The following is a 19,096-nucleotide window of genomic DNA, read 5'->3' as shown; positions in this document are numbered from 1 at the left end:
GCCTTGAATTCAGGAGGACCCGAGTTCAAATCTGATCTCAGACACTTAAAACTTCCTAGCTGTGTGACCCTGAGCAAGTCACTTAACCCCAGTCTCAAAAAAAAAAAAAATATATATATATATATATATATATATGCTTTTAGATTTGCTAAAGTATTCTCTACTTGAGTGCTCAGTAATCACACCCACATGAGCTTTATCTTCTTCCTTCATAATCCCTGTCTTCAAGGAGCTCATACTTAAATAGAAAAGTCACTATATAAAGAAAGAGTTCAGAAAAAAAATACATACAGCCATGCTGGATGAGATAATCTTCAGATCCCAGGAGGAGAGGAGAAGGGGAAAGGAGAAGAAGGCTAATGATCCACTCACTGAAACTGGTTTCCATCTCATGCTACCATTTTGTCATGTTTCTGTGTGGGTATGCCCAGGTTCCATCCCACACAAGAGAATTGCTTCCCACTATTGGGAAGATTCAAGGTTTCAGAGGTAAGGACAGGGTCTCTAGTAGAAACTTCTGCTTGTTTTTTTTTCCATCATATATCACAGGTACAGTTATAGATAGCTACTAGGAAGCTAGAAATTCATTGTGCATGAAGTTCCAGGGGCAGGAAAGCCAGTGAAGTATCAGGTCAGAGGATGGGAATGGGGCATCAGTAACCTGTTGGAAGAAAGCCTAAGATTAAAGAACTCAGAGAAGTTTTTTGGATGAATTGGACTAGAAAGTGCCTGAGATGCCTTTTACCTCTCAAATCCAATTATTCTGTGGTTCTGGAACTCTCATTGGAAAGATTCTAAAATCCCATTTAAACTGAAGTCCATCAAGCATGACTTCGCTATGAATTTTTTTTCTCAAGGACAATAGAGTAGAACCACTGACAATCTATCTCCACGACGAAATGAATTATTGAATCCCTTAGCGGATTGTACATTGCTCTTAGTCTGCTGAGGGAGAAAAGGGAAGGCCCATCTTTCAACTAGTTTTTATCACTTTACCCAAGAACACAGTAGGTCTTAATACATGGTTGTTGAATGAATTGTCAGTTAAATTCTTTTTCATTTCCAAAGTGTTCAAATAAAAGGAGATGCTGTTGAACCAGACTTATTTTTATCATGCAAATTGAACTGCCTTTCCTTCAAGTATCTTTGTTTGGGCAGAGAGACATCCTCCAGCCCTCTAATTCTCAACCTTTTTTTTTTTTTTTTTTTTTTTTCCAAAGCAGACATGAAAAGAAGTCAGATGGGGACAGTTTTGAATCTTTGGGATCTGAACATCAGATATGTTTCCTGTGCCCCCTAAACGATGAAAGAAGGAAGGAAGAAAGGAAAGAAAGAAGAAAGGGAGAAGGAAAAAAGAAATAAAAGAAGGAAAGGAGGGAGGAAGGAAGTAAGCATTTGTTAAGTGTCTACTATGTGCTGAGCACTATACTAAGATCTAGAAAACACATGAAAAAGATAAAGAGTCCAATGCTATGCATAAAACTGGCTGAAAGAATCCAAGATGTGATTTAATGAGTGAAGGAAGAGGAGGAGACTAAAGCTAAGAAACAAAATAATTATTCCTCTCCCACGAAATGCTTGTGGATCAAGTAAGGTTAATCATGGCCCATGAGAAGGGTGTCTGAATTTTTGAATTTCAAAGCTCAGAATACTTTAAAGAGCTTCAAAGGGAGGTTGCAGGGGGCCTGGGTGAGTGGGTCATAACATTATGGTCACACAACCGCAGGGGAAGCTGCTGGAGGACCACTTTTCCTAGTTTAGGCTGGATGGGTTATTAAGTTTTTATTCTGTTCAGAGCAATTGGCCAAGGATTATATATATATATATATATATATATATATATATATATATATATATATATAAATACCCAACTATATATATATATATATTTACATATATATAAATACCCAACTATTGTTTTTTGGCCTCGGAACTCCATTAGCTAAATGGAAGTGATGACATTAATACCTTTGACCAAGAGGTTTGAGTATTTTGGCCTGTATTTATGAGGATATAATATCTTGAGACAGCTTGAACCTGCTCAATTACTTGGTGATTCTTTTAATTTCTGTTGTGTTAATGGCAGAGTGAAGGAGAGAAGGGCGGACTATTAGGCTGGGAATATTTAGATAGTCTGTGAGTATCTCTAAATGGGTTTAAATTTCCCCTCTGACATGGATTGTGAGACCCTGGCCAAGTCACTTACGTTCACCTGGTTCCAGACGTTGCTGTAAGCTCAGGAGATACAGAGAAGATACTGATCTATAGTGGCAGAGCAGGTTGTCTCATACCTGCGCAGTTCTCTTAGGGAGTTAGTTTCCCATAGCAATGAAATCATACGCCTCTTCCTTGTCCCCAGTCCTAAAACTAGCTCTTGATGCTCCAGGTTTGGTACACTTGTGTTCCTTTTGCCCTGAAATGATTCACTCATTAAAAACATTCTAAGGTGTCTCATCTTGCTCTACAGGGGACCATAATTCCTGAAATGTTTTCCTGGTCAGGTAGAGGCTCTGCCAGGTTCTATTAAGCTAGAAAGCTTCTCATAGAGTCCTAGGAACAGCTTGTATGCTGGTCATTTTATGTGACCAAAAGGACATTTAGCCATCTTGCATCAAAGTTCTAGTATTTGTAGAAAGATCACCAATAATAATAATAATAATGATAATATTTGCCAACAGAGGATGAGAAGACAGAGATGGTATTAATGCCTGTATTAGGTACAAAGGATGAAAATATGAAGGTGGAACAGTTTCTGCCTTCAATAATAATAATAATAATGATAAAATAATAATAGCTAACATTTATATAACTCTTATTATGTTGTAATAAGGACTGTCATTTTCTCAAGGAGCTTACATTTGATTGAGAAGTGATAATGGATTCACGAGCAAGCAAATGTAAGACATATTAAAAAATCAATGCAAAGTGATTTGGTGGGGACACACTATTGAATGAGGAAATCAATAAAGAACTCTTATAGGAGATAGCATTTGAGCTTAGTGGGAAATAAGAGTTGGAAAAGGTAGAGATGAGGAAAGTGAATATGTAAACATTCCAGAGAAATTCTACAAAGAATTTAATAACCTCCCCCCAATTAAATTAAAATATACTTGGATATTTTGTGACTTCGATGCCGGGATGACTCTAGGGAAAGATGCAAAAATAGGTTGGAAAACATGGCTCTGGAAAAAAAAATGAGAGAACTTCCCATGTAAAGTCTCACACATGGTATCAGGAGAAGTCAATCGACTTGGGGAGTGACAAACACTATCAGATTGTGCATCAATATTGGTTCTCCTTCCAGTACGACCCAACTCAGCTATCAAATAAATGTTCAAATTGTCATCCAACTTCAATGGGATGCTTTGGATGGAGGTTTCACTATTTTTAAAAAGCACTCAATCTCTTAAAAAAAAAAAAAAGAAAAAAGAAAACAGAAAAATTTTCTCCAAATTTTATCAGGAAGGGGTTTTCTCTTTCTCCTTTAAGGATTGATCATATATTTAAGTACCCTTACAAGGACAGAAACACCCACACAAACACACACAAAACAGAACCTTCCTTCCCTCTCCATTTTCCTTTCTTTTCCTTTCTTTCCTACTTAGGAAGACAGGACTGAAAGAGTCAGATGCTCTGTAAAACAATCCAGGATCATCTGCTAAAGAATTAAGATTTGGATTCCTTTCCTAAGTGTTGAACTGGATCATCTGGATTCAATTCAATTCAAATAAGCATATATTAAGCACCTACTATATACTAGGCATTGTGGTAAATACTAGGGATACAAAAAGAGACCAAATATATCTTGCCCCCCAAGGAACTTGTGCTCTAATTGGATAAAGTGATTTTACTGAAGAGAGGAATGGGACTATAATTCTAAAAACAATTCATCAGCTATCTAGTCAATTCTACAGATTTTAGCTATTAAAGATATAATGGAGCTGATGCTTTCCTGTCAAGATTTTTTATTTTTAAGGCCTTTAATTGATTTTTCATGAGATGCTCTGAGAATCCTCTTAGAAACTTTCTCATATTATTTATTATAATTTTGAACATGGATGAAAGTTTATTGTGTTGTATCCTGTAGAATATTGGCCAAAATCAAATTTCTGCTAGACTGCTTTTCATTTTCCCAGCAGTTTTTGTCAAAGAGTCCTTATGCCAAATGATGATTAAACTGGACTATAGAGCTTGATTACAAAAGATGACTTCTACTGAAGGGCCCAGTATGGGCCTAACAGGGTTAAGAGTGTAAAAGAGGGAAAATTATGAGCATGTTCCCTGTCAGTCTGAGGAGGTTAGGGGAAAAAAATTCCAAGTAGCTGATCATTCTGTCCAGACCTTCAGGGAACTATGGTGATTGTAGAAATTGCCTTGGAGTTCATCTCTATCCCAAGTGGTCTCCAATCCTCCATTCTAGGAAAGGATAAAAGTCCTGGGGTGATCACAATTGAATAATTCCAAAGAAGATCTCCAAGTGAGTGCTCCCCCTTACTTGAGTTGGAATCATGGAGAATTTCGCCCCACTGAAGACCACCGGTGTTGGTTCCATTACCTCCTGGGGCCGTCTGTCCCACTTTTGGACAGCTCCAATTATCAAGAAATGCTTTTGCTTCCATTGCCCTTTGTTTCGGGTTCTTCCCTCTGTGGCCAAGCTGAGCAAACCCAATCTCTCCTCCACCTCTCAACCCTTCCGTTACTGTCTTCCTTCTCTCCCCAAACCTTCTCTTCTCCAGGATAATAAACCCCCTTCAGATTCTTCCCCTGATCTTTATATAACACAAACTCAAGCCCCCTCACCATCTTTTAATCTTTCTCTGGACAAACTTCAGAGCCTCAGTGCTGCATGTTTGGACACACTGAGAAAAAGGCAGGGATCACTGTGACTCCAGGGACATGTTTTATTCCATATTGTGGAAGCACTGTAAGCCTATGATTCTGTCCAGAACTTTTCCGTGGCCATTGTTGCCAACCACCCTGAGAATGCTGAAGATCCAGCAGGAGGCTCAGAAAAATCTATAGTTTAGTCCTTATCCATGGTTCGGGATTAATTTTTTCCTTAACCAAAAAAATAAAAAAAGAAAGAAAAATTGATTTTGTTGCCCAAAACTTCTATTTTTTTTTGAGTTATCTTCCTCTACAGATGCTTCCATTTACACCCTGTAGGTTTTAAACAAAGATAATTAGATGGCTCTTTCAAAGCAAAGACCAACTGGCGAGATGGAAAATTAGAGTTGAACACATGCTTGCAGTTGAAATAGGCAACTGAGCTAACAGACAGAGCTTCCTTCTGCCTGGGCGAAGTGTATCCTGGTAGGTGTGTGTTCATTTCTGGGCATTACCTCGGATCACATATTCGGGGCTCGAAGAGAGCTTGGAGCTTGTCTGCCCCCTTCATCCCACAGATGAAGAAGCTGTCATGGAGCCTGATAACATGTCCCCACTTAGGAGAAGAGGAAAAGGAAGGGCCGGGGACTGGCCAGATGTGCAAGAGGTAAAACTGGAGTTCCAGCTCAGCTTCTCGTGCTTTCCAGGAAGGCCTTGTGTCTTGGAAAGTAACCAGTCCCGGCAAGTGATGGATTCACTGAAAGGACAGCGACCAAGTTAACAAAACTAAGCCGTCCAACAAGGCGGTTAGGATTTACTCCCATTCTCCATTTCCAATTGTCAGACCCTTCCTAAGAAGGTAGATTCAATACTGTGAACTTCTTGTCCCGGCAACTAGCCAACAAGAAATAAGCAGATTAGGAGCGTGCTGCTGAGGGTTTGCCCCCACAGGGGCTTCCCTTGCTTTGTTCTTGAGGAAAAAACTGGAATTGACAGGGTTCCAGAAATGAAAAACAAAAACTAATAGTTATATAGGACTTTACAGCTTGAAAAAGACTTTTTACATTTTTATCTACACAACAATCCCATCAGGGAGGGTTATCATTATTGATTTGCTGATGAAGAAAAGTCATATGTTTTGGTCAGCATCACAAGCAGCTTGAGGTAGTATTTGAACTCAGGTCTTCCTGATTAGAGCACAACATCCACCTAGTTGCCCCTAGAAGCGTTCACCAAATTCTTAGTAGCCTGCCCAGCCAGAAAATGGAGAAATGTGAAGATGAATGCATGATGGCAAACATCTCAATCTGCATTCTGCCTTTCTCTTCATAGTGTCTCACTTGTAATTCACCCAAATGTAAGCCCGCCTTAGCATCCTTATTTGCCAACTGGAAGTCTGCTTATTTCTCTTTCTAAAAAAAAATCTCCTTTTATTTTGTCCTTCTCTGTGCCTCAGTTTCTTACGCTGTAGTGTATGGGGATTGGACTATTACATAAGCTTAAAAAAAATCCTTGGGAAATCTGATGTTTCAAAGGCCACTTGATGTTCTCTAAAGATTTCTTTTTCCGTATAAACTCTCCTCATTTAGCTAAAGTGAAAAATATAATCACTTGATTTATGTTTATAGCATGTGAGGCTCTTGTCTCATAGAAGAACCTCTGCCAACCTGCTTCTCCACTGCCTCATTGCAGCAGAGATGTGACTCCAGTGCAGCAACATTGACCAGCACAAACTCTCTCTTTTAAGTCACAGAGGAAACACCATCAGGACCATCACCGGGATCTGGATGGGCTGATTGTAAGCCAGAAGGTAGAGGGCGGTGCTAGACCTTCCCAGAGGGGAGCCTCCTTCCTCCCCTGAGCTCCATTCTCCTCATCAGCCCATGGTTTATCTGGGTTAAAATCCCAGGGCAGTAGCCAAAGATCATGGGCTTCATATAGGACAGAAAAAGCCCCATCACCTGTTTATTTGGCTTCTCTCTTCAATAATGTCTTGGGCAGAGAGACCTTTGTAATGGCTAATTTGAGAAGCTTAGCCACATTATATTGAGAGTAAATCAATGAAGTGACCAATAAGCCTTCTTCCTTTGGGTCCTTAATGCACCCTTTGTGCTTCCGTCTTTAGATCTGGGTTAATGCTGACTCTTCCATGCATTAGCTGGCATTTATCCAGCCAGGACCCCATCGTGCTATTGTCTGCTGATATTTATGATCTCTGTAGGTCCATTTTCACTATTTGTATTTCCTCCTAGGTGTCCTCCATGCTGCCCAATTGTATCATAAAGATGCCTTAAATTAGTAGTCATGCAACTAAAATGCTATTTGCTCTTTCTCAGTGTGTCGATGAAGGCCATTCTGCACACCAGAATTCTCCCATTTTCTTTCTTGTTTTCAGAAGCTGTGAATTTGGCAGAGATCTGATCTTTCCCTGGTGTTTGAGAGATTACTTGTCCTATCTCTAAGTTTGCAGTCATATATAATATCCTGTATAAATTTCTCTTTCTTTCCCCTACTCAATAACTCAAAACTCCTTGACACCATTTCCTATTCGCTCTAACTCCATTCTCAGATCTTGTTTTAAACATTTTTTATAACAACTTTTTTATTTTTCAAAATACAGGCAAAACTAATTTTCAACATTCACCCTTGCAAAACCTTGTGTTCCAAATTTTTCTCCTCCCTCTCCTCATCCCTCCCAGAAGGCAAGCAGTCCAATAGAAGTTAACATGTGCAATTCTTCTAAACCATTTCCATATTTATCATACAGCACAAAAAAAATCGGATTAGATCTTCTTCTTGACAAGGCCAAGCCCTCTACTTGAACCCTTGCTCCCATTCTAACCTGTCTACTCATCTGTAAAATGAGGCGCTCTGACTAAATGACCTGTAAGGCCCTTCTCAGATCCAAGTCTATGATTTTAAAATTTTTTCCAGTAGATTGATTCATAATCACCTTCTCTATCTCCTCACGTCCCATATCAATCTTTTTTTTTTCTATTAGCTTCTTGAAATGAGACAATATTTTAAAAGTGCTTAGCATAGTCCCTGGTATAAAGTAGGTGCTTCATAAATGATTCTTCCTTACCATCCATCTCCCTCCCTCCCTCCCTCCCTCTCTCCCTCCCTCCCTCCCTCCCTTCTTTCCTTCCTTCCTTCCTTCCTTCCTTCCTTCCTTCCTTCCTTCCTTCCTTCCTTCCTTCCTTCCTTCCTTCCTTCATTCCTTCCTTCCTTCCTTTTTTCCCCTTTCTCCTTCCTTCCTTTTTTCTTCCTCCTTTCCTTCTTTCTTTCCTTCCTTGATTTTTATGCTTCTAAACATGTCCAAATCATCCAAATTTTTAAACAACACTCACTCAATTCTACATTTTATATCTCCTCTCCCTATCACAGCAAAACTCCTAGAAAGATCTGCCTACATTTGTTGCCCTCATTTTTTTCTCTGATTCACATCTCAACCTTTTTCAGCCTACTTTTCCACCCTTCGAGTGAAATCATGCTTTCCAAAGTTACCGATCATCTCTCCTTGCTAAATCTGATGGCCTTTTCTTACTTCTTACCCTTCTTGACCTCTCTGCAGCTGATGACACTGTTGTCCATGTCAATGAGCATTTATTAATAGCCCCTGTTATTTGTCAGACATTGTGTTTGTCCCTGAGACCAAAGACAAAAACAAAATGGTTCCTGTCTTATAGTTATGTGCATTCTATAGGGGGAGACAACTTATACACATATCTGAATATGTTGCTCTGTATATTTAGGTACACAAAATAAATACAAAATAATTTCCTTTTAAAGAGGAATTCTGTGAGGGAGTAAAGATTTCATGTAGAAGGTGATTTGAACTGTATTTAAAAAATATTTATTTTAGACCAATATACAAAATAGAAAAAAAAAAACCATTGCCACATACATGAACTGAAGGGCCATTTGCTAGGATTGTGGAAGGAATGAAGGAGAACGATATTTACTAAGGATGGAAAGGTGGGTGAGTAAGTAGGACCAGGATTTGAAGAACTTGATGATGGTTTTTCCTCTACTTTTTGTTGGCTTTTGGTTTTCCTATTTGTCTCATTGCTTCTTCTGAGCCTCCTTTCCTGAATCTTCATTTATATCACATCTTAAGCCCCTGTTTTGGGTTCTGTTCCCTTTCTGCATTTCCTGTCTCAGTGACCTCATCAGCTGCCAATGATCATCTCTATATAGTTGACTCCTATGTATATAAACCCATCTCTAGTCTTTCTCGTGAGCTTGTCCCACATCAGCAATTGCCTATAGGATGCTTGAAACCAGATGTCCCATAGGAATACCAGATTTGATAAATCTAAATTAGAACTCATTCTCTTTTACCAAAAACTCCCCTCTTTTAAACTTCCCCATTTCTACCAAATGTAGAACTTCCTAGTCTCTTGGGGTCAGAGCTTTGATGTCATCCTTCCGTTCTTACCCTCATTAAGTGAATCCACCGCTAAGTCTTGCCAATGCTGCCTCCATAGACATCCTAATATACGTCTCCACTGCTGTGGTTGCCATCCTCATCAATCTCATCACGTCTCCTTTGTACCATGTTGCCTTTGGTCTCTCTCCTTTCTACTTTATCCCCTAATTAGTTGCCAAAGTGACATTCTGAAAGTATGGGTCTGTCCACATCCCTCCTCCGACTGGCAGATTCCAATGGCTTCTTATTTTCCTTGTGATTACATCCAGATTCCTCCATTTATCATTTGAAATCCTTCATCACTTCAATCCATCCAAGTGACACATCCTCACCTTCCACCAACTCTGCAATCCATCCAAATTGGTCTCGATGTTCCACACACAACGTTCCATTTTGTGCTCTCTCCTTTTCATCTAGGATGGAGAATCCTTGTGTTATTTAAAACTTAGTGCCCTCCTTCTCTAGGATTAAGCCTTTCTTGATCACCCACTGTCCGTGCCCTCCTCCCCTCAGATTAACCCTTGCTTGACCACCAATAGTGTTTTCCTTCCCTCGGATTATTTTGCATCTGTTCTATTTACATTTGCTGTTTCCTCTCAGTAAAAGACAAGATCCTTGAGGACGGGGGCTGTTTTGCTTTCATCCTTGTATCCCTTGCACATGGCACATGTTCAGTAAAGACTGATTGAGTGGATTGCAGAATCAAATGCTTGTTATCCATTTGTTAATGCCCTAAAATCCTTAGTAACCCCCGGAAGCAGTGACTTCACCGTCTCAGCTGTTCAGTGACTTGTGGACAGAGAGCTGGGATTTGCTCTAAGAGTCTTTCCTTTTTTTGATGGTGAAAGACATTGTCCCTAGCTGACCGGCATAGTTAGTCTGCCTGCTGGCCTTCTCTCTTATCTTGAAGACTTGAAAGTAAGCCAGTATTCAGCCCCTGAGTCTGGGCACAAAACTCCATAAAAACATTATCCATCAGAAAGATTCCTTGATCTCAGAAAGGATCAGGATCCAGATCAGAATCATAAAATAATCCTAATATAATAATAACATTTATAGTGTTTTAAGCTTTGCAAAGTGCTTAACGTATTATCTCACTGGATTCTCACAACAATATTGTCCCCATTTTATGGAGGAAGCAACAGAGACGGAGAGGGTAGATGACTTATTGGGGACCAGAAGTTATTATACATTTGAGGTGGGATTTATACTCAGGTTTTTCTGAGTCCAGCACTCCATCTACTCTACCCCCTGCTATATCTGCTACACCATTACCCATCCTTTAAAGAGCAACATGGATGTCTGGAGCATTATTACCCTGAGGACAAATGGTATGGACTGCTTTCAGATCAACTGATAAATAATTCATGATGTGAAATGTGTGGAATAATTGAGATAAATTCAGTTCAGTGGCAAAGAGAAATTTGTACTAGAATAATGACATGTGATGCCTTGAGATAGATCTTTTTGTATGATCCTCTGCTTACTTACAATTCTCTGACCAGTAGATTGGAAGTAGGCTTTCTGGTCACATGTCCATGAAAAGGTTCAAGGCCTTTATATCATTACTCAGGATGAGAATTTAACCCCCTTACTTCTTAATGCCCCACTGTGCCCCAACCTCGGGAGTGGGCCAATGGAAACCGTTTTCCTTTGTAGAAAACTGAGCCATGACAAGATCTGGTCTCCCATTCTCTCAGCAGTCCAACTGACTTGGTATTTTCTGTTTTTAAGTAGCAAATTTACCTCTTTTTTGGCATAGGGGTGGGAAGTGTTTAAAGAGATATTGAACTGTTGCCTAAATCTCAATAGGGATAAGGAAAGGACCTGAGATTTTACTGATTTAAGGAACTCCCAGGTGAGAAAGCTCCCCCTAGGGAGATTTTTAAAATTAAAAAATAAAACAAAACAAAAAAAAACTATTGATTCAATATACTAGACCACATAAGCTTGGTGACATATTCTATTAATGTAAGCTGAAAATCTTCTTTGGAGGAGCAGAACATCTACTTTTTCACATCCTTTTCTCCTGCTTGTTTCATATTTTTCTGAATTCCATGAGGCTGCTGGGTAGTACAGTAGACAGAGCATTGTTCTTAGAGTCAGGATAAGGCTGAGTTTGGATCTTGTCTCACTGGGCAAAGACGTGGCCAAGTGAATAGAGCGGTGGGCCTGGAATCACAGAAACCCAAGTTCAAATCCAGCCTTAGACACTTACTGGACAAACCATTTAAACACTATTTGCTTCAGTTTCAACATCTATAAAATGAACTGGAGAAGAAAATGGCAAACCACTGCATGGTCTTTGCCAAGAAAGTCCCAAATGGTATCACAAAAATTGAAGACAACTGCAAACAAGTGAATAACAACATTGGATTCTTTCTTTCCAAGTATGGCATCCTGGGCAAGTTACTTAATATTTCTTCACCTATAAAATGAGAGTCAAAATGGTACCTCCCAAAGTTGTCATGACGGTCACAATCTTGAAGCACCATGAATATTAGTTTGTTATAATTATTAAGGATCAAATTGTCTTATTTGCTGTTCCTCATATACAACATCCCAGCTCCTGCCTTTGTCTATATGTCTTTGCACAGGACAGGCCTCAAGCCTGAAATGTCATCTTTACCATCTTACCTCATAAAATCTCTACCTTCCATAGAACAGCTCCGAGGTATTCACTCATCACTTGTACCTGGGTCTCCTTTGGTCCTGAAAATGGATGGGACTCTGCCCTGCTTTGCAAAATGATTTCATCTTTGCTCTTTATATTTTTATAGTGTTTCTGTAGTATATGTTTATTTTTTAAATAAGCAGTTATATTTTAATTGTTAAAGTTGATATCATTCACTCAGTCCTAATCTTTTTTTTAGGTACATATATTTATACAATTACCTTGTTGCATAAGAAAAATATGATCAAAAAGTTGAAAAAAATGAGAAAATAAAATTCAAGCAAACCACGAAAAAAAAGAGTGAAAATGCTGTGTTGTGATCCATCTTCAGTCCCCACTGTCCTCTCTCTGGATGCAGAGGGCTCTCTTCATCACCAGATCATTAGAACTGGCCTGAATCCTCTCATTGTTGGAAAGAGTCCATCAGAATTGATCATCGTATAGTATTGTTGTTGAAGTATAATGATCTCCTGATTCTGCTCATTTCACTCAGTATCAGTTCCTGCAAGTCTCTCCAGGCCTCTCTGAAATCATCCTGCTGGTTGTTTCTTATGGAACAATAATATTTCATAACATTCATACACCACAATTTATTCAGCCATTTTCCAGTTGACGGGCAGCTACTCAGTTCCCAATCTCTTGCAATGTAGTATACATTTCTATACTACATATTGTACCTCCTGAGAACTTCCTGAAAATAGGAACTGTTTTTTCCTTTCCTTAAAACCCCAATACTAGCACACAGTGGGTCCTTAGTATTTGTTGACTTGTGCCCTATCAATGCAGGATGGCAAAACTCCTACTACACAGTCTCCTCTATTTGCAAGGTTCATGTCTAGCCCAGTTACTGTGTGAACTTGCTCATATCCCTTTTTGATGGGGAGGGATTATATTTATCAATAAATCTCCAAACCAGCCCACAAATTGTTCCAAGGATGATTCCCATAACACAGATGTGGAAGCTGAGGTAAAGATATTCAATGGGTTGGGAAACTGACTTAAAGCTTTCAAAGCACTTTACTCACATTCTCTATTTTGAATTTCATGAAAATCCTGTCAAACACTGGAGATGCTATTATCTCTATGTTACAGATGGTGAAACTGAGGCTCCAAGAGAAGTGAAGGGACTCAAGCATGATGCAGTGGCAAGGATGCTGAAGAAGAATTTGGAGAGTCCCTTGAACAGCAAAGAGACCCAATAAGTCAATATTTTAAGCAATGTATGCAGACTTTTTGTGAGAACTTAAAAACTTTGGCTACATGAGAAGATGGGACTCACTGGAAAAGATCCTGATGCTGGGAAGGATTGAAGGTAAAAGGAAAAGGCGATGGCAGAGGATGAGATGAAGAGATGGGGTCATGGAAGCAACGAACGTGAGCTTGGACTCAGAGAAGAACTGGTGTGTCCCCTGGGGTTGGACGTGACTGAATGACATCAGTAATAACAGGGATGACCATTACTGCCTGTGTGCTCTTTGGGCACGTTGCTTCCTTTCTCTGGGCCTCAGTTTCCCCACCTGTAAAATGAGAGAAACTGAATGGCTTCTGGATTTGTTTCTGGGCCTTCCTCTCAAGTCATTCTGTGCCTGCTAAGGATCATGGGCCACATTCCCATTCCTCTTCCTTCTGACTCCTCGTTTGGCTTTGTTCTGCTTCTCGGTCCTTAGGGCCTTCAGGTCAGGAGTTACAGGATGAGCTAGGATGTTGTTCTACAAACAAGTCACATGAACGCCTGCCCACAAAATCAGGCTTACCTTCCCACTAGGCTGTGTTCATTCCTTTCTATTAAAAATTTTCTTTGATATTAGAGATTTTAACAACTGAAATTCTAAATTTACTCACAGTAGGCTTCTGAGGGGTGATAGCTTTCACATTTTGAACATCTGAACTCTGAGGGAACAATCATATTTCCTGAAGTGCGTTTGATTAACTTTAAAAAGGGAGCAGGTAGACCAGAGGCACCAGACAATTATTTTTCAGTGCCGGGAATTTCTCTTGATACACAGAAATAATTCTAGCCATAACCAGTGTCCATAATTCCCCTCTATCATGCTTGGATCGATGGGAACTGTTCAGGGTATGGCACCCCTCGGCTACTTCCAAATTCAATGGGATTGTTTAGGGGCAATAAACCAATAATAAAATCACTTTATCGAGACATAGAACCATGTAAATAACATGGGAAGGAATCAAATATCAATAGCCAAACATCCCTTAGGTCCATACACAATAAAGTGGAATATCCCACATCTGCAGGAGTTGAAATCTAATTTCCTTCTAATCCCTCCTCTCCCTTTCCCCCATAATGAGGGGGAACAGCTACATCAGAGTTTGCATTTCTCCAGGTGCATGTGGCGAGCAGAGCCACATGTGTCGCCTGAAGTCTCTCCTGGGACTTCTTCCCAGGAGAAGAAAGTCTGGTAACAGCTTGGGGACAAGCTTATGAAAGCCGAGCCTTCTCAGCCCCGACTCTGGTTTAGCTGTGATGTCTTTGTTGGCTGCGCCGTTCCATGGGGTCTCTCCTTCTCTCCCAGCCACAGGTAGCTCCTCCCCCCAATTCTGACTTTTTGCCCCTACAGCATCTGCAGCCTGTCTCTTTAAACTTCCTCCCCAGTAGCATCCTCTGCTCCTGGTGCCCATCCTCCGGGACATGTAGTCCAAAGAATTTCTCCTGTGTGGGAGACTTTCAGCCCTGAGCATGATGGGAAAAGAGTCCTGAAGCATGATTCTCATTGTACATGTCTCATCAGCAGTTGCCATATGTTTTGCATCCCTGGCACTCTAATCATATCATTGATCTTGCCCTGAGCATATGCTGCCTCTCCCTCTGCTTTCCCTTTAGAATTGTTGATCACTCTCTGCTCCTTGATACTTTCTTCTAAGTAGGTTTTCAGGACATCCCTCTCCCTTGGTTTTCCTCTTATCTATTGCACCCTTCCTCATTTTCCTTTGTTGATTCCTCCCACGGCTCCGACTCTCTAGGTATCATTCAGGTCTCTATCCTCAGCCCTCTTCTCTTCTCCCTCTCTTCTACTTTACTTGATCTCCTCAGCTCTCATGGAGTCAATTATCATCTCTGTAAGGATAATTCTCAGATCTCCTGACTTAATCTTGACCTTTCTGCTGACTTCCAGAGTCTTATTTTCAACTGCTTATTGAACATCATATTGGATATCGTGGACCCATCTTAAATTCAACATATCGAAAATTGAATTCCTTATCTTTCTCCCGAAGTCCTCTGCCCCGTCCAAACTTTATTATTACTGTGGAGGACACTGCTGTCCTCTCATTCCCCCAGACATCAAACCCAGATGTCATCCTTGACTCCTTACCACCACCTCCAGTCCCATATCCAATCTGTTGCCAAGGCAGCTAATTGTACATGGGTAAAACCTCAGAAAGATCCAGCCTTCTCTCCTCTGCCATAGCCAGTAAATGCTCCTCATCTCCTTATCTCCTCAGACCTGCACTTTTTCAATAGCCTTCTGGATGCATGAGTTATAACAATAGATTGTAATCAGATAAGGGAGCTTCAGAACTCATTAACATGGAAGTGGTACATTTGCGGGTGATGGGGAGATCAAGGATCTGAGCATCTTTGTGAGTGGTTGGGGTAGGGTGGAGAAAGAGCTCCTGGGAAAGGAGCAAATTGAGGAATTATGAAGTTGAAATGTTTGAAGGAGTATCAATATGTATGAGGGCAGGAGTTGGGGAGGAGAGGAAAAACTGTGAGCCAGACACTGAGCTCATTGAGGAAAGACAGGCAATGTCTGGGAGGGTGGCAGATAATAGCTGCTAGATTCTGATTAGATGATACATGTGGGTTGAATGAACCTGAAAGGTGGAGACATTAATGAGGGGGCCATAGCAGTTTTGCAGATTACTGGGCAAGAAGAAGGTTACCCAGAATAATGTTTTATTGAAAGCTACCTGATAGGATGGACACCAATACTATTAGTTTTATTGAAGGCCTTCTGGGCATCTGAGACTCTTTGCCGAGTGGTCACTTTGGGTGGCAGGCAACAGACATGTATTAAACACCTACTATATGCTGGGCACTGTGTTAAGAGCTGGGGATTCAAAACAGAAACAAAATCAGTCTCTCAAGAGCTTATATTCTAATGGGGGGGGAGACAAAACATAGGGAGGGGAGATAAGAAAAGGGGGGAGAAAAGGGGAGGGGAAATGGTGGGGAAGTCCAATAAAATCAGAAAGACAGCCAAGAAGGGGAGGGGCAAGAGGTTTTAATGACCATGAATTCTTTCCTTTGGAGTGATCAGGCTCATTTTTATTTTTTGGCATGTCTGGAAACTCCTCAGATTTTAGAGAGCTGACCTTTTTCTTCGTTAGCCCCCAAGGCTGTTAAATATATCCAGCTTCTCTCTTCCTGTAGGTGTAAAGGAATAAATTAGCATCCAGCACTCCCCTAATTGCTTGGTTCCAATTAATTGCCTTTGTGTATCTGAACACTCATCCTTCCCTCTATTTTTTGTTCAAAATAGCCGTGAATCTGTGACACTGGGAACGAATGATAAGCTGTGTTTGGATGTTCAGAAACGCTGACTAAATACCGAGGAACAGAAGACATCAGCTGAGATTCTCATGGATACTTGACGATGGATTCCATCCTTGGCCTTCTATCTCTTTCAAGTGCTTGGCAATGAGGTGATGCCAGAGGAGAATAAGAGGGAGTGAGAATGAGTGGACTGGGCCAGGAGGAACATGCCCTCTGTGGGCACAATGCCTATTTCCTGCCAGAATGGCGCCATGGGCATAGGAACAGTTCTCATATCACCCCACAGTTGGGGAGGTGAGAGTCTCTCTGTGCTTTTCCCTCATCAGACCACATCGGAAGCGTTATGTTCAATTATCGGCCCCAGAGTAAAAGGACTTTGATTAGCAGGGGAATGTTCAGAGGAAGGCAGCCAGGATGATGAAGAGCCTTCTGTCTGTGTCACGTGAAGATTAGTAGAAGAAATTTGGCATATTTCACTTTAAGAACACTAGTGATTGGGAATGAAAGCTGAATTCGAGTATTTGAAGAGCTGCCATATGGAAGAGGGAATCTGAAGAAGAGAGCTATGCCCCCAGAGGGCCGAACCAAGTACAGAGGGAGGAAGTTGCAAAGAGGCAGTTTTAGAGATGTCAGAAAAATTTAGCACTCTGGAGCTGTCCAACATGGGGAAGGCTGACTTGGGAAGTAGTACATTTCTCTGAAAGATGCTCTGTCTATTTGGTGGATGTTGGAGAAGGGTGTGCCTTCCACCAGATGGACTGTGGGGTCCATTTTCAATTTCAAAGTCTCTGATTCTGTGAGAAAGGATGCCCCTTCATATCACAAGGGGCTATTGGAGCAGAAAGTCCCAAGGTAGCAAAATGAGCTACTTGAAAGAAAACTATTAACTCATCATGAAAACAGACAATAAAGCTTTGAATAAAGATCTCCTCAAAAGATATAATCTGTGCCCAAAGGACTATAAACTGATGTATATCCTTTTACTTAATAATACCACTACCACGTATGAATATTAAAAGAGATTTTTTAAAAAGGGAAAAGGACCTACACGTCCACAAATATTTGTAGTAGCTCTCTTCTCAGAACAAAAATAAAATTGGAAATTGAGAGGATATCCATCAATTGGGGAATGGCTGAATAAATTGTGGTTGGAATATTATTGTGACTGTCATGGTATATTATTGTTCTAGGACAATAATATTCCCTGGGAAATGATAAGCAGGATGCTCTCAGAAAAACAAAAACAAAACAAAACAAAACAAAAAAAAAACCTGGAGAGTTCTTTATGAACTCAAGCAAACTGAAATGTAATATATGCAAAGTAATGGCAGTGTTCTGGGATGACCAACTGTAAATGACTTTGCTTTTCTCTGCAACTGATGACCCACAACTACTCTGAAGAACTCATGATGAAACATCCCATCCATATCCAGAGAAGGAACTGATGGTGTCTGAATACAGATTGAAACATAGTCTTTCTGTGTCTCTCTGTCTCTGTCTCTGTGTCTCTCTATTTTTCTTGAGGGTTTTTTAACTTAGGGTAGTTTTCTTTTCCAACATGACTTTTATGGAAATGTTTGGCATAATTTTACATGCGGTTTCTTAACAGGAACTGATCATGGGGATAAAGGAGAGAATCTGGAACTCAAACATTTTAAAAACAAATGTAAAAAAGTTTCAAATGTAACTGGGAGAAAAAATAATTAAAAAAAAGATTAAATAATTCCTAATTCCAGGACCAGAGCATTGTTCTTTCTGATGAACTCCCCCCCTCCCCTTAATACCCATTGTATTTAAAGCATTGTGATTAATATTAGGGACATAAAGAGATATGCAAGATTCTATCAGCGCCTTCATATGGCATTTTAAGATCTGCAGAATTCTAAATATACATAACTACATCTAAACCTCATGAAAACTCTAGGAGATAGATATTATAAATATCATTATCTTCTTCTTACAGAAGAGAAAGCTAAGATCAAAGAGTAAGTGATTTGTTCATGATGACATAACCAGAGACAGAATTTGAATCCAGATTTTTTTGATTCTGTGTCTGACTTTTTTTTTATTAATTATAGTTTTTATTTACCAGATATGTGCATGGGTAATTTTACAACATTGACAATTGCCAAACCTTTTGTTCTAATTTCCCCCCTCTTTCCCCCCCCCCCATGGGAGATGCTATGTCTGACTTTTCATTCATGTTACCACACTGAGAATTTGAATTCAGGGAGAAGAGTCTTCCTGACTCCAGGCCTGGCCACTCTATCCATCTGTGGTGTTATATAGCTGCACAGAAAAACAAACAAGCAAACCATGAGTGCCTACTGTGTGCCAGGTATTGTGCAAGAGCTGGAGAGACAAGGAAAGGCAGAGGATACTTCCTGCCTTTAGAGAGTTCACAATCTAAAAGGGGTGGAGATAGAGGAGACAGCATGACCTAAGCAGGAGAGAGTGGACTTGGAATGGGGGGATGATCACAGACGAATGCAGTTGGGAGGGAAATAAGATGGAGGCCCTCCTATTTAAGGAGGAAGGAAGAAGGAGGCAATAGGAGAAAAGACCCAAAGGTAGACCTGGGTCTGGAGGCCTTTGGTCTCAGGAGAGAAAAAATCCGACAGCTGCTGCCCCAGGTCTGTGTTTGTCA

The sequence above is a fragment of the Sminthopsis crassicaudata genome, chromosome 2 (genome assembly GCF_048593235.1).
Source record: "Sminthopsis crassicaudata isolate SCR6 chromosome 2, ASM4859323v1, whole genome shotgun sequence".
Classification (NCBI taxonomy): domain Eukaryota; kingdom Metazoa; phylum Chordata; class Mammalia; order Dasyuromorphia; family Dasyuridae; genus Sminthopsis; species Sminthopsis crassicaudata.
This window is presented reverse-complemented; position numbering follows the sequence as displayed.